This window comes from Somniosus microcephalus, chromosome 6 (genome assembly GCF_052327205.1).
Source record: "Somniosus microcephalus isolate GS21.2 chromosome 6, FLI_Smic_1.0, whole genome shotgun sequence".
NCBI classification, from domain to species: Eukaryota; Metazoa; Chordata; class Chondrichthyes; order Squaliformes; family Somniosidae; genus Somniosus; species Somniosus microcephalus.
This window is the reverse complement of record NC_140992.1, coordinates 153,799,436-153,814,679: the sequence shown is the minus strand read 5'-3', so window position 1 is coordinate 153,814,679 and position 15,244 is coordinate 153,799,436.

The window sequence follows — 15,244 nt, the reverse complement described above, 5'->3', positions numbered from 1 at the left end:
GACAGCCTGTATGAATATGAAAGGAGGATCTCCCAGCACTGGCTGACGAAAGGATTGGAGAAAAAAAACAGCTTCTGAGTACTTAAGTACTTGAAGTTGTCAATCAACTGCGGTTAGGATGTTTCAGCACGGAACAAAGAACTCTGTTTGCACAAGCCCTCAGCAGTGTTGACTCAAGGGCTTAAGTGGTTGCTGTCAATCAAGTTGCGGTTGGGCTGTAACCACAGGACAAAGGATTGTTTACACTAGCACTCAAGTACTGTTTACCTAGCACTCAAGAAACCAGCGGGACATTTCAAACTGGGACAGCTCCATTCACAAACCAGTTAAACGAATGGGAAATGCATTATAGCTGCATTCAAACCCATTACAGTCAATTGGGCCAGATCAGTCCCTTTTGTGTAACCTAGATATGTCCAGATTTGGGCACAAAGATAAGGGCTCCCAATGGGGTATAAAGGTAGCCCCTCAGGAAGCCATTTGCTCTCTACCACCTCGCCTCCAGTGCCCTGCCTTCAAGAGGATCGTCACAGTCCACCCAAAGAAGTGGAATACCCGCAGTTACTTTTGAATTACTGGGGTATCTCTACTTCAGGCGGTGAAAAATCCAAGGCAGACCACAGGGCATGGAGCAGGCATTTCAACATTGTAGACTGGTGAACATAAACTTTCTGGCCCATTATAAGGCAACCTAAATAGCTATAAGGGGTGGGAACTAAAGGGGAATTTTGTTAAATTGTCATTTTAGTCAATTTTCCCTCGATGTGTCCATCTTTTCTCCTCCCCGTTAAGTAAAAGTGTGCTGTATTCATAATTATTTTCACTGAATAGCAATTCATTCTTTATATTGCAATAAAACATTGGTTTTGTTTGCACCAAACCACTGGTCTCATTTTGTCTATGTCGCTACTGAAATTAGTCCGGCGGTCAAAACCAAAGGGGAAGCGATTCGAACCACACGCGGCTGGAACAGCTCAGACACACGGCTGACTGACCAGGTGAAAACCCCAAACCAAACCCCTCCCCTTTACATGGGTTTGGGAGTTGCTGCCGAAAAAGCCTTGGCGAGTTACTGCAGTGCATCTTGTAGATGATACATACTGCAGCCACGGAACGCTGGTGGTGGAGGGAATGAATGTTTGAGGTGTTGGATGGGGTGCCAATCATGCGGACTGCTTTGTCCTAGATGGTGTTGAGCTTCTTGAGTGTTGTTGAAGCTGCACTCATCCAGGCAATTAGAGAGTATTCCATCACACACCTCACTTGTACCTTCTAGATGTTGGAAAGGCTTTGGGGAGTCAGGAGTTGAGTCAGTCACCGCAGAATACCCAAACTCTGACCTACTCTTGTTGCCACAATATTTATATGGCTGGTCCAGTTAAGTTGCTGGTCAATGGTGACCCCCATGATGTTGATGGTGGGGGATTCAGCGATGGTGATGCCGTTGAATGTCAAGGGGTGGTGGTTAGACTCATGCTTGTTGGAGATAGTCATTGCCTGGCATTTGTGTGGCGTGAATGTTACTTGCCAATTAACAGCCCAAGCCTGAATGTCATCCAAGTCTTGTTGCATGTGAGCATGGACTGCTTCATTGTCTGAGAAGTTGTGAATGGAACTGAACACTGTACAATCATCAGCAAAAATCCCCACTTCTGACCTTATGATGGAGGGAAGGTCATTGATGAAGCTGTTGAAGATGGTTGGGCCCAGGACACTGTCCTGAGGAACTCCTGCAGCACTGTTCTGGGGCTGAGATGATTGACCTCCAACAACTACAACCATCTTCCTTTGTGCTAGGTATGACTCCAGTCAGTGGAGAGTTTTCACCCTGATTCCCATTGACTTCAATTTTACTAGGGCTCCTTGATGTCACACTCGGTCAAATGCTGCCTTGATATCAAGGGCAGCCACTCTCACCTCACCTCTGGAATTCAGCATTTTTGCCCATGTTTGGATCAAGGCTGTAATGAGGTTGGGAGCCGAATGGTCCTGGTGGAACCCAAACTGGGCATCAGTGAGCAGGTCATTTTTGAGTAAGTGCCGCTTGATAGCACTGTCGATGACACCTTCCATCACTTTGCTGATGATTGAGAGTAGACCGATGGGTGGTAATTGGCCGGATTTGATTTGTCCTGCTTTTTGTGGACAGGACATACCTGGGCAGTTTTCCACATTGTTGTGTAGATGCCAGTTTTGTAGCTGTATTGGAACAGCTTGGCTAGAGGCGCGGCTTGTTCTGGAGCACAAGTCTTCAGCACGATAGCAGGGATGTTGTTGGGGCCCATAGCCTTTGCTGTATCTATTGCGCTCAGCCATTTCTTGATTTCACGTGGAGTGAATAGAATTGGCTGAAGAATGGCTTCTGTGATGGTGGGGACCTCAGTAGGAGGCCGATATGAATCATCTACTCGGCACTTCTGGCTGAAGATGGTTGCAAACGCTTCAGCTTTGTCTTTTGCACTCACGTGCTGGGCTCCACCATCAATGTGGAAGGGATATTCATGGAGCCTCCTCCTCCCGTTAGTTGTTTACATGTCCACCACCATTCACGACTGGATGTGGCAGGACTGCAGAGCTTTGATCTGATCTTTTGATTGTGGGATTGCTTTGCTCTGTCTATAGCATGATGGTTCTGCTTTCTAGCATAAATGTAGTCCTGCATTCTAGCATCCCCAGGTTGGCACCGCATATGTCTGGTGCTGCTCCTAGCATGCTCTTTTCCACTCCTCATTGAATCAGGGTTGGTCTCCTGGCTTGATGGTAATAGTGGAGTGAGGGATATGCCAGGCGATGAGGTTACAGATTGTGGTGGAATACAATTCTCCTGCTGCTGAAGCCCACAGCGCCTCATGGATGCTCAGTTTTGAGCTGCTAGATCTGTTCTGAATCTATCCCATTTGCCACGGTGGTAGTGCCACACAACACGATGGAGGGTATCCTCAGTGTGAAGACGAGACTTCATCTCCACAATGACTGTGCGGTGGTCACTGCTATCAATGCTGTCATGGACAGATGCATCTGCGACAGGTAGATTGGTGAGGATGAGGTCAAGTAGGTTTTTCCATAGTGTTGGTTCTCTCACCACCTGCGCAGTCCTAGTCTGGCAGCTATATCCTTCAGGACCTGGCCAGCTCGGTCAGTAGTGGTACTAATGAGCCACTCTTGGTGATGGACATTGAACTCCCCCACCCAGAGTACATTATGTGTCCTTGCTACCCTCAGTGCTTCTTCCAAGAAGTGTTCAACATGGAGGAGTACTGATTCATCAGCTGAGGGAGGGCGGTAGGTGGTAATCAGCAGGAGGTTTCCTTGCTCATACTTGACCTGAAGCCATGAAACATCATGGGGTCCGGAGTCAATGTTGAGGACTCCCAGGGCAAATCCTTCCCGACTGTATACCACTGTGCCACCACACCTAGAGGTTCTGTCCTGCCGGTGGGACAGGGCATACCCAGGGATGATGATGGAGGAATTTGGGGCATTGGCTGAAAGGTATGATTCTGTGAATATGACCATGTCAGGCTGTTGCTTGATTAGTCTGTGGGACAGCTCTCCCAGTTATGGCACAAGTCCCCAGATGTTAGTGAGGAGGACTTTGCAGGGTCGACTGGGCTGGGTGTGCCATTGCCATGTCCATAGCCGGTGCCGAGGTCGATGCCGGGTGGTCCGTCCGGTTTTATTCTTATTATTGTTTTTCATAGCGGTTTGTTGCAACTGAGTGTCTTGCTAGACCATTTCAGAGGGCAGTCAAGAGTCAACCACATTGCTGTGGGTCTGGAGTCACATATAGGCCAGACTGGGTAAGGACGGCAGATTTCCTTCCCTAAAGGACATTAGTGAACCAGATGGGTTTTGACAGTGATCCGATAGTTTCATGGTCACCATTACTGATACTAGCTTTTTATTCCAGATATATTTAATTAACTGAATTTAAAGCTGGTCACGATTGGGCTGCTTCAGAACTTTTGAGTGAGCCACACACTTCGGGCCTCCCGTGAACCAATCCAGTTAAAATACTTTGCACACATGTTACTATAGTTTGGATATAAGTTGGCACAGTGAGCATGCGAGGCAACAAATCTGGAATTCAAATGAATATGCCTCTGTGAACCAATGCACAAAACACATGTGTAGCCCGATACGCAGCTGCCTGGGCCTCAGTAAACATCCTTCTCAACCAAGCTCTGTCGAGTTAACATCTGAAAGAATCAATAGGCCCAGCATTCGTTGCACTGCAGAGAGCTTATTCTACAAGTTTCCCAAGAGCAGCCATCCAAACTCTTGTTCCAGCTGGACTTTTCTAAAGCTACCTTTCTTTTAGAAATATCAATCAAATCTCTCACTCTTAATATTCTTAGCTCCAAAGGGATCTGAAATTCCAATCAGGCTGGAGTAGATTTGGAGCAAATTGCCAGAATGGGTTGGGAGGACAAATGGAAACAGGTTCCACTCACATGTTTGATCCAGTTATTTTATGATTGGTGGGCGAGGGGGGAGGTGGGGCGCAGGGGTGGGTCTCCCTCTTGACCCCCTAACACAGGGAAATGGGGTTGGGGCTGGGGTGGGCCTGTTAAAGTTTTGCCTCAATGACCTCCAGCCTGTCCCAGCCACATTACCTGGGCCCGTACATTAAGCTTGGCGACTTGGGAAATGTTCAGGAGGACAGCCCATGCTGGTGGAATTGTGCTTCAGCATTAGTTCACACCTTCAGGAGGGATGGGGAGAAGCTGAGAGCAGGAAAGAACAGGTTTTCATGAAGGCAGCGCCCCTCCGTTACATGCACATTGCTGCAAAAAGTATTTTCATTGAAGTCTGTGAGTAACACAAAAAAAAGCTAATCTAGTAACTAGAGAAAAGAAAAGCTACACTTTGTTTTTGTCTTTTTGGTGATATTTTCTGATTTTTTTTTGCAATCTAAGCGCGGGCAATGAGCCAACATGAGGCCCTCGCTTTCCCCAGAAACAACAGCATTATAAATATCAGTGGAAAAGCAATCAGAAAAAAATGATATAGAATTATCATGTTACAAGATTTCTGTCAAGGTCAAAGAGGCAAAATGCTGAAAATAACAGGATGAGCATCACACGTGAAAGCAAAATGATTATCCAGCCAGCGCTCGCTGAAACACCCTGTGGTGATTGAAGTATGCCCTTTAGCAACTCTTCCGATTAAGACTCTGGGCCAGTGTGGAATTAATTGGCCCCTCAGTAAATATTCCTTCTTTCATAGTTGAAGTATATGCTTATTGTTTGAATGTATAATTATGTTACGTTATGAAATTAAACTAAATAAGTATCTTAGTGTTTCATTGGGCTCTATTGAAGGAAATATTTTTCGAGCTGTACTGATCTATTTTGTATAATTACCATGGGAAACAAGAGAAGATAGAAATGACTGTATACATCAAACAATATTTATCAGCCATTAGCTAGTTATCCAACTCGTTCTGACAGGAATATGCTAAAGGCTGTTTTGGCTCAGAAATCAAACTGTATACAACATATATCAAGAATTGCAGTGATGTAGGAGCTTAATCTGTAATTGATGCTTGACCAGTGACCGCAAAAGTGATGGGGGTGACTAAACTCTATTATCAATGCCAGCAGCCACTATTCGGGATATCTTTTTTTATTTGTTTATGGGATGTGGGTGTCACTGGCAAGGCCATCATTTATTGCCCATCCCTAATTGCCCTTGAGAAGGTGGTGGTGAGCCACCTTCTTGAACTGCTGCAGTCCGTGTGGTGAAGGTACTCCCACAGTGCTGTTAGGTAGGGAGTTCCAGGATTTTGACCCAGCGACGATGGGGGAGGCAATTCAAGTCATTGTGACTTTATTAACATGGCATTAAGAACTATTGTGAGCTTACCTTCAGAGTTAACCAGGTCAACCACAGGGTCTAAGCTGCTTGGGGATCACATCAGGTAAGCAGGTCAGGAGTTGAATGGCCATGGCATCATCTCATTGCTTGACAGCTGCAAATGTGCTATAAATGCTCCCATCTTACAGCTGATCACATTCCAAGGTCAGAAGCTGTTGCTTACTGTATTGGGAAACAGATTGAGCTTTATGCAGGTTGCAATTGTTTGGAGTAAACTTTCTATCCAGTGTCACCTCATTGGAACAATCGCTCTCATCACTGACAGATCGCTTTTGTCATCTCAAGTTCAGCTTCCATCTATTACATCAGCATCAGTGCCCTTGAAACTATCTCACCTTGGTCGTGAGAACCCCACCACGATCAGCCCCAACACCAGCAGCATTAGGCACACCAGCAGCACCAACAACCTTCTCCACAATCAACTGATGCTGCACAGGACAGAGGACATCAGCACCCGACCACATTGTTGCTCGGGACGACAGGGATGGCCTCACCATGGCCAGATTTACTTCACTTGACACTGTACACTCTGGCTGCCACATGATGCTCCAGGTTGGCATCACCCCACACCAACATTGTGGCACAAGAGTCCTTGGTTGTGTTGTCTATCAGCAGGCAGAGATATGAGTAACTGCGCTGAATATTTATAAATAGGAAAGGCTTCATTCCATACGTGGTGCCTAATGCCATAAATGTAATCACACTTGTGTATGTCATAAAACCATAAATCTATCTGTAACTTCTTGGGGCTGTCAACAAGACATTTGAGACAAATAAACCCTGCAATGTTTGCTCAGGGCCTGAAGTCCGAGGGTCTCAGGGAACGTAGAGAATCAATCCGAGGGTCTCAGGGGATGTAGAGAATCAATCCGAGGGTCTCAGGGGATGTAGGGAATCAATCCGAGGGTCTCACGGGATGTAGAGAATCAATCCAAGGGTCTCAGGGGATGCAGAGAATCAATCCGAGGGTCTCAGGGGATGTAGAAAATCAATAACAATATGAACTTATGCAGCACCTTTAACATAGAAAAATGTCCCAAAGCTCTTCACGGAGACGTGAGGATAAAAGAGACACCGAGCCTAAAGATAGTTTAGGCAGAGGGGGGTTTTAAGGAGGATTTTAAAGGAGGAGATGGAGATCGAGAGGTTTAAGGAGGGAATTCCAGTGAGTGGGATCTAGGCAACTAAAGGTACAGCCCACCAATAGTAGGGCGGCTTTGCAAGAGGCAGAGTGAGCGGAATGGAACTTTAGGGGAAAGGCATTGTCGCTGGACAGAGATGGAGGGATAAGGTCATGGAGGGATTTAAACACAAGTTTAAATCTGAGGTAGTGGGGGGTCAGGAGCCAATGTAGGTCAGTGAGGACAGAGCTGATAGGAGAGGATACGGGCAGCAGTTTTTATGATGAGTTAAAGCTCATGGAGTGTCCAGGATGGCAGGCCATCCAGGAGAGCATTGGAACCAGAAGCAAAATACAGCTGATGCTAGTTATCGGAAACAAAATCTGAAAATACTGGAAATGATCAGCCTGTCAGGCAGCATGGAGAGGACAATAGTTGATGCTTTGAGTATAGACTTTCCTTAGAGCATTGTAATCGTCGAGTCTGGAGGAGACAGAGGCATCGATGAGCATTTCAGCAACAGATGCACTGAGGTAAGAATGGAATCAGGTGATGTTATGGAGTTGGAAGCAGGCAGTCTTTGTGATGGAGAAGATATGGGGGCGATTTTGTCAGCTCTGGAGAGGCAGGTTTGGAGGCAGGACTGCCAGGAAAATGGCAGAAACAGGGGATGGGTATCCATCCCGCCCCCAACCCACCTTCGTGCCATCTTCCCAGGAGGTGGGTACCCGACCCATGCCTGGTCCCGTCTCCTCGAGGTGGGAAGGGGATTAGTGCCAATCAGGTAGTTAACAGGCAGTTTTTTTGAGATTCCCTATTTTCAGCCCTGAAATGTGGGGTTCCCGATGGCTCCGAACCTCGCCAGGGTCAGCGAGGTGGGCCGTTGGTCTGCGGGGTTCGGAGGGGTCGAGATGTCAAGTGTGCAGTTAAGTGATGGATGCAAGTGTGGCGAGGTAAGTGTGTGAGGTGTGTGTAAAGTGTTTTAATAAGTTTTACTTACCTTTACTTCTTCCTGCAGTCTTGCTCACTTCAGATCTCGGGAGTCCCTCATCTCACCAGCACAGAAAGCAGTATGGCCGCTGAACTGTCAAAAGCTGCAGCATTCTGCTTTCTGCTCAGGAGAGATCTCTAACTGAGCCTGAGTGGAAGGACTCAAGTTTGTCAGTGTTTGACAGCTTCACAGAGCCGTCAAACGCTGACATTTCATCTGTCAAAGGCTCTTGACAGATGAAACGTCACTCGCCGACATCACCTGTAACTGGCTTTCCCTTAATTGGCCTGCTAAGCCCGCTGGGCGGGCTTAACAAGATCAATCAAGGGAAAATAGAGTGGGTTGGCCACATGTCAATGGAGGAGGGACTAAAACCCGACAAGTGGGAGTCCCGCCTCCAATATGCCCCCGTTGGTAAAATCACCCCCACTGTGTCTGAAGCTTGCCTTGGGGTCAAACCTGACACCATCCAGGCAGCACAGATGAAGTGGAGGGGGCAAAAGAGGTCTTGGAGAGTTGTAGCTGGATGTCATTGGCGAACATGTGGAAGCTGACACCTCATGGAAAAAGGCAACTTTGTAGGAACGAAGGTTCCTGTCAGAAAGACTGAGTTCGACTCAGGCAATTAAAATAATGAACTTTAATGAAAGGAAACGAGTTTAAACTGGAAACTGCTGGAACACATCAATAACAGGTCGACTCTCCTCGAGGGCTCCACCAGGACTGATCCTCTGGTCAGGAGACTGACGTCACCACGTCATCACGTTCTTCCCGCCATTGGGGCATCACGTGACTAACGGCATGATGTCATCACGTTGAAACCACGCTGTAAAGGTAACTAGACATTGTACAGTCAAACAGTGTAATTAAAGGTACAGGCACAGACAGTAACTACATTGCTGTTAAAGGAAGTATGTACAACCGCTCTGAGTCCTTTGGTGGCTCCGCCACATGCGCCCCCCCAGAATTGTCTTTAACAGAAAAGGTGAGGCGAGGAGGAGGCCTGACAAGCCTGTCCGATCGACTTCGATACCCTGGTAGAGGAAGTTGACGACCGGTGGTCGAGTTGGCAGTCGGTTGTGGCTGAGCAGGCGTGGCGAGCACGGTCGAGCTGGCAGGTGGCTTTGGTTGATCTGGTGCTGCGGCAGAGGGCAGCCGGCCACGTTTGGATGGTTAAGCGACTGCAACAGGGTGGTCCAGGTTCAGGTGAGCCGGCTTCAAGCGGTCCACTGAGATGTGATCTGGCTTCCCTCCGACGTCGACCGAAAAGGATTTATCTCCCTGTTCGATGACGCGGAAAGGACCAGTGTAAGGGGGCTTGTGCGGATCCCAGTGAGCGTCGTGGCGGATGAAGATATACTCCGCATTCTTCAGTCCCGGTGGCACGTAGGAGTTCTGCAAACTGTGATTGGACGTAGGTATCGGAGCGAAGCATCTGGCCGCTTCCTGGTGGCGAACGAGTTGCTGGGAGGCGGACCATGGCTCTGTGGGAGAAGGGAGGAAATCTCCTGGTGCACGGAATGGCTGGCCATAGACGAGTTCAGCCGAAGACGATTGTAGGTCGTCTTTGGGCGCCGTACGAAGACCCAAAAGAACCCATGGGAGTCTGTTCACCCATCCTGCGCCTTGAAGACTGGCCCGAGGAGAGGCTTTAAGCGACCTGTGGAATCGCTCGCAAAGACCGTTTGCCTGTGGATGATAGGCGGTGGTGCGATGAAGTTTGGTACAGAGCCCCTGAGCCACAGCGTTCCAAAGCTCCGAGGAAAATTGTGGCCCGCTGTCAGAAGAGATGTCCGCCGGTACCCCGAAATGGGCAACCCAACAGGAGATGAAAGCTTTAGCGACGTCTGCCGAAGTGGTGGAAACCAAAGGAATTGCCTCTGGCCACCTAGTGGTGCGGTCCACTATGGTAAGGAGATGAGTATAGCCCTGAGAAGGCAGAAGCGGCCCCACGAGGTCCACATGCACGTGGTTGAAACAACGCTCCGGAACAGTGAATGCAGCCACTGGAGCCTTGACCTGACGCTGGACTTTGGCCTTCTGGTATACGACGCAGGTATTAGCCCAGTCACGGACATCGATGTGCATCCCTTTCCAGACGAACTTGGCTGACATAAGCCATTGCGAAGCCTTCATCCCCGGGTGCAAAAACCCGTGTATGGCAACAAAAACCTTACGGCGCCATGCGACTGGCACGATAGGTCGAGGAAATCCCATGGAAACGTCGCAAAGGACCGTGGCACCTGCGGCCTGGAAGATGACGTCGGTCGCTTGTAAGCTAGAGGGAACAGTTCTATATGATTGGACCTCCGAGTCCGAGGCCTGATCTGCAGCCATAAGGGCGTAGTCGATTCCCAGCTGCACCGCGTGGACCGTCGCACGGGAGATGCAATCTGCCACCAGGTTGTACTTACCAGACACATGTTGAATGTCCGTGGTAAATTCGGAAATGAACGTCAAGTGTCGTTGTTGACGAGCAGACCATGGCTCAGCGGTCTTGGCCATGGCGAACGTAAGGGGTTTGTGGTCGACAAAAGCCGTGAAGGAACACCCCGCCAATAATAACCGAAAATGGCGAATGGCGAGGAAAAGGGCTAGTAGCTCCCTATCGAAGGTGCTGTATATTTTTTCATTCTTTCGCAGTTGACGGCTGAAAAACGCCAGCGGTTGCCACGTGCCGTTGACCCACTGTTCTTGCACTGCACCGATGGCGTAGTCTGACGCGTCGGTGGTAAGGGCGATAGTAGCACCTGGAAGTGGGTGCGCCAGCATGGTTGCGTTGGCCAAAGCGTTCTTGGTGTCGCCGAATGCCTGGACCATCTCAGCTGTCCAGCTGATTGGATCTTTACCGGACTTGCCCTTGAGGGCCCCGAACAAAGGCTGCATGAGTTGAGCCGCCTTGGGGACAAAACGGTGGTAGAAGTTGACCATCCCCAGGAACTCCTGCAAGGCCTTGACTGTTGACGGCTGCGGGAAAGAGGTAAACACCTCAACCTTCGTCGACAAAGGGACGGCGCCGTCCGATGTTATGCGATGTCCCAGGAAGTCGATCTGTTGCAGGCCGAACTGCCACTTGGCCGGGTTGATGATTGAACCGTGTTGGCTGAGGCGTGTAAAGAGGGAATGCAAATGGGAGATGGCACTGGCGATGAGTATGTCGTCAAGGTTGTAGTGTCCATGTGTAGATAAAGACACTGAAGACAGGAGTTGGTTCATAGGTATTTACTAAGCAAGTCTGGGGGGGGTTCTAAAGGATATACACAATACACAGGCTTATATAGCCCAAGTGGCAATTACCGGCATTGCGCACACCTGGGGCTCTTAAAGGCACATACACCACAATTGCTTTTAAAGGCACATACACCACAATTCCTCCCCTTCTAGCTAACTAGTACATCATATTTTAAGTAATTATTAATTACATGTTATATGCAAAATAATATACATTGCTGTATTAATTAATTATAAGTTAGTCTCTCAGGAGGCTTCCTGACTCGGTCCGGATAACGCCTCAGGGGTGTAGTAGTTTCTAGTGGTGTAGTAGGTTCTTCTGGTAAGGCTGATTCGGCTTGAAGGCCAGTGTCGGGTTCATCGGGTTCCAGTATCACCGGATCGGAGGTAGGTATGGGTATCTCTACTTCATCGTTAGATGTATAGCGTGGTGGTGTAGGTTGTCCCTTTTCGGATGACTTGATGATTTGGTCAGCATGGCGCCTTATTATGCTTTCTCCGATGTCCACGGTATACATCAGTGGTCCTAGTCGTGTGCAGATAGTTCCAGGCTGCCATTTCTCGGTACGGTAGTCCCGGGCCAAAACCGGTTGGCCTATCTGGAAGGCCCTAGTTGGCCTTTCATTCATGCCCTGAAACTGCCGGTTCTCCACGTCCCTTCGGATGTTGGGCTTGACCAAATCCAGCCGGCATCTTAGGTTTCTATTGTAGAACATCATGGCGGGAGTTTGGTTTGTAACCATATGTGTTGCATTCCTATATGCAAATAAGAAGTTATCCACCTTGTGCTGAAGTTTTATGTTTTCATTACCCATGGCCTTTATGGCCTTCTTAAAGGTCTGGGCAAACCTTTCAGCCAATCCATTGGTGGCGGGATGGTATGGGGCGGACGTGTAGTGCTTTACCCCATTGTTCTTTAAGAACTTTCTGAATTCTTCGGACACAAATTGCGGTCCATTATCAGAACATATCTGTTCCGGCAGCCCATTCCTGGCAAATATGGTCCTTAATACTGTGATGGTTTTTTCCGTGGTGGTGGAGGAGATCTTTATTACCTCCGGCCACTTGGAGTGTGCATCAACTGCGATTAAGAACATTGAGTCCATAAATGGACCAGCAAAGTCGATGTGCACCCTTTGCCAGGGAGATGAGGGCCACTCCCATGGATGTAGAGGGGCCTGTGGCGGAGCATTTTGGACCTTCTGGCATCCTAGGCAGCTCTTGGTCATGTCTTTGATGTCTCCATCGATACCTGGCCACCATACAAACGCCCTAGCTAGGTTCTTCATTTTCACTCCACCCAGATGCCCCTCGTGAAGCTCCTTTAGCACTTTATCCTGGAGTTTGGGTGGAATCACCACTCTGGATCCACACATCAAGGTTCCTCGGCACACTGACAGCTGTTCTCTTCTTTGCGAGAATGCTGGCAACAGTGGTTCGCCATGTGCTGGCCATCCCTTCACTGTTAAATCGTAGACTCGTGAGAGAGTCGGGTCATTTCTCGTTTCCCTTTCGATGGCAGAATTTGTTACTGGTAGACATTCGACTATGGTAGAGTGGAATATCTCTACTGGGTCTACTGTAGGTGCCTCTTCTATCGTTGGCAACGGCAGGCGCGATAAACCGTCAGCATTCCCATGCTGTTTTGACCCTTTGTATTCAATGTTGTATTGGTGTGCCCCTAGAAAAAGGGACCACCTCTGTAGTCTTTGTGCCGCCATAATGGGGACACCTTTCTTAGGGTTGAATATGGAGATGAGGGGTTGATGATCAGTCAGCAAGGTAAATTTTTTGTCCGTGTAGGTAATGGTTGAATTTCTTCACTCCCCATACCAGGCTGAGTGCTTCCCTGTCTATCTGGGAATAGTTACGCTCAGCTGAGTTCAATGAGCGTGACGCAAAAGCTATCGGCCATTCCGAGCCATCAGGGAATCTATGGGACAATACCGCTCCTATGCCGTAAGGGGATGCATCGCACGCCAGTCTGATTGGTAGTGATGGGTTGTAATGAGCCGAAACTTTCTCGGATGTGATTAAGTCTTTACATTTATGGAAGGCACGTTTACAGTCTTCGTTCCATTTCCAAATCACTCCTGTGTGTAGAAGATCATTAAGAGGGTGTAGAATAGTTGATAAGTTCGGTAAAAATTTATGATAGTAATTTATTAATCCCAGGAATGACCCCAATTGTGAAACATTTTCAGGTGCTGGGGCTTTTATAACTGCTTCAATTTTTTCAGGTGACTTATGCAACCCTTCCTTATTAATTATGTGGCCGCAATATGATATCTGATTTTGGAAAAATTCGCACTTGGGGCGATTTGCTCGTAGGCCCCGTTCTTTCAGCCTAGTGAGCACCTGCTTCAAATTGGCAAGGTGCTCGTTGTCGTTTTCTCCTGTTTTAAGGATGTCGTCTAGGTAACACTGAGTCCCCGGAATCCCTTGCAGGACTTGCTCCATAGCTCTTTGCCAGATAGCTGGAGCTGATGCTACTCCAAAAATCAGTCGATTGTACTGGTACAGGCCTTTGTGTGTGTTTATTGTGAGATACTTTTTAGAGGTCTCCTCAACCTTCATTTGTAGATATGCCTGTGCCAAGTCAATTTTTGTGAAACGTTTTCCTCCGGATAGTGAGGCGAAAATATCTTCTATCCTCGGAAGAGGATACTGTACCGTGTGAAGGACCGGGTTTACAGTCACCTTAAAGTCCCCACAGATGCGAATTTTTCTCTGTTCCTCAGAGTTATTTTTCAATGCTTTTTTCATGACTGGAACGATGGGTGTTGCCCATTCGCTCCAATCTATTTTGGATAATACGCCTGCCTTTTCCAAATTCTCCAGCTCTGCCTCGACTGCCGGACGTATTGCGTATGGCACCAGTCTTGCCTTAAAAAATTTTGGAATTGCTGCATCTTCCACTTTTATTGAGGCGGTGATGCCTTTCAAGGTTCCTAGTTTCTCTTGAAACACTTCTTTGGCGTTGGCCAAGATGTCTTTTAATCGTTCAGGTATGATGTCATCATTGTTTTTTTCCTTACTGGTCACCGTCAGTGCCTGAATGGAGTGCCAGTCTAAACGTATCTTCCTTATCCATTCACGTCCCAACAACGGTGGACCACCATCTTGTAGAATGTATAAATACAACTTTTGTATTTCTTTGCCGTTGTATACCACAGGCACCTTTATTTTTCCTTTGGGGTATACTTTCTGCCCCGTATATGTTTTTAAGATAATGGATGTGTCTTTTAGAGGTATATGCGAAAATAGCCTCTCGTAATCTCGTCGATTTATTACGGTTAGAGCTGATCCTGTATCTAGCTCCATTTTAACTGGGGACCCTGCTATTATGAGGGTAACCCAAATGGTCTGGTAATCTTCATTGGCAATTACATTATGTAATTTGAGAGAGCTTAGTCTCTTGTTCCCGGAGTCGCTATCGCTCTTCTGGTCTTTGGAGCTACTGTCCGTCATCATTTGTACCTTTCTGTGCTTTTCCTTATTGATTCTCTTCCAGTTAGTGGATTTTTTATTTTCAGATCGGCATACACGTGGAATGTGTCCCATCTTTCCGCATCGCCTGCATGCTTTTTCTTTGAACCAGCAATCCCTCTGGTCATGGTTGGATCTGCCGCAGCGATAACATCTTTCGAAACCCTGTGTCATTTCATGGGTGCCGAAGTCCTGTGGCCTTTGCTGTATCTTTGCCGCTCCTATTGCACTGAAAGCCTTGTCCAGTGTTAAATCTTTTCCAGAAGATACCTTTTTTTGTGTTTCTACACTTAGGGGATCGCAGATGAATTTGTCTTGCAGAGAATCTGCCAGTCCTGCCTCGAATTGGCAGTGTAGGGTATCAACAATCTCCTCAAAATTCTTGTCCATCGGTTCGGCTGGAGTGATTAAGTTGCGTAACAGCTTGTATGTTTCTGCGCCCATTAGATCCAGAAGCACTGAAGCTTTTTTTTCATCTTCTATTCCATTTGCGGTGCAAAACACCTCCACTCTTTCTACATATGTGGTCCAA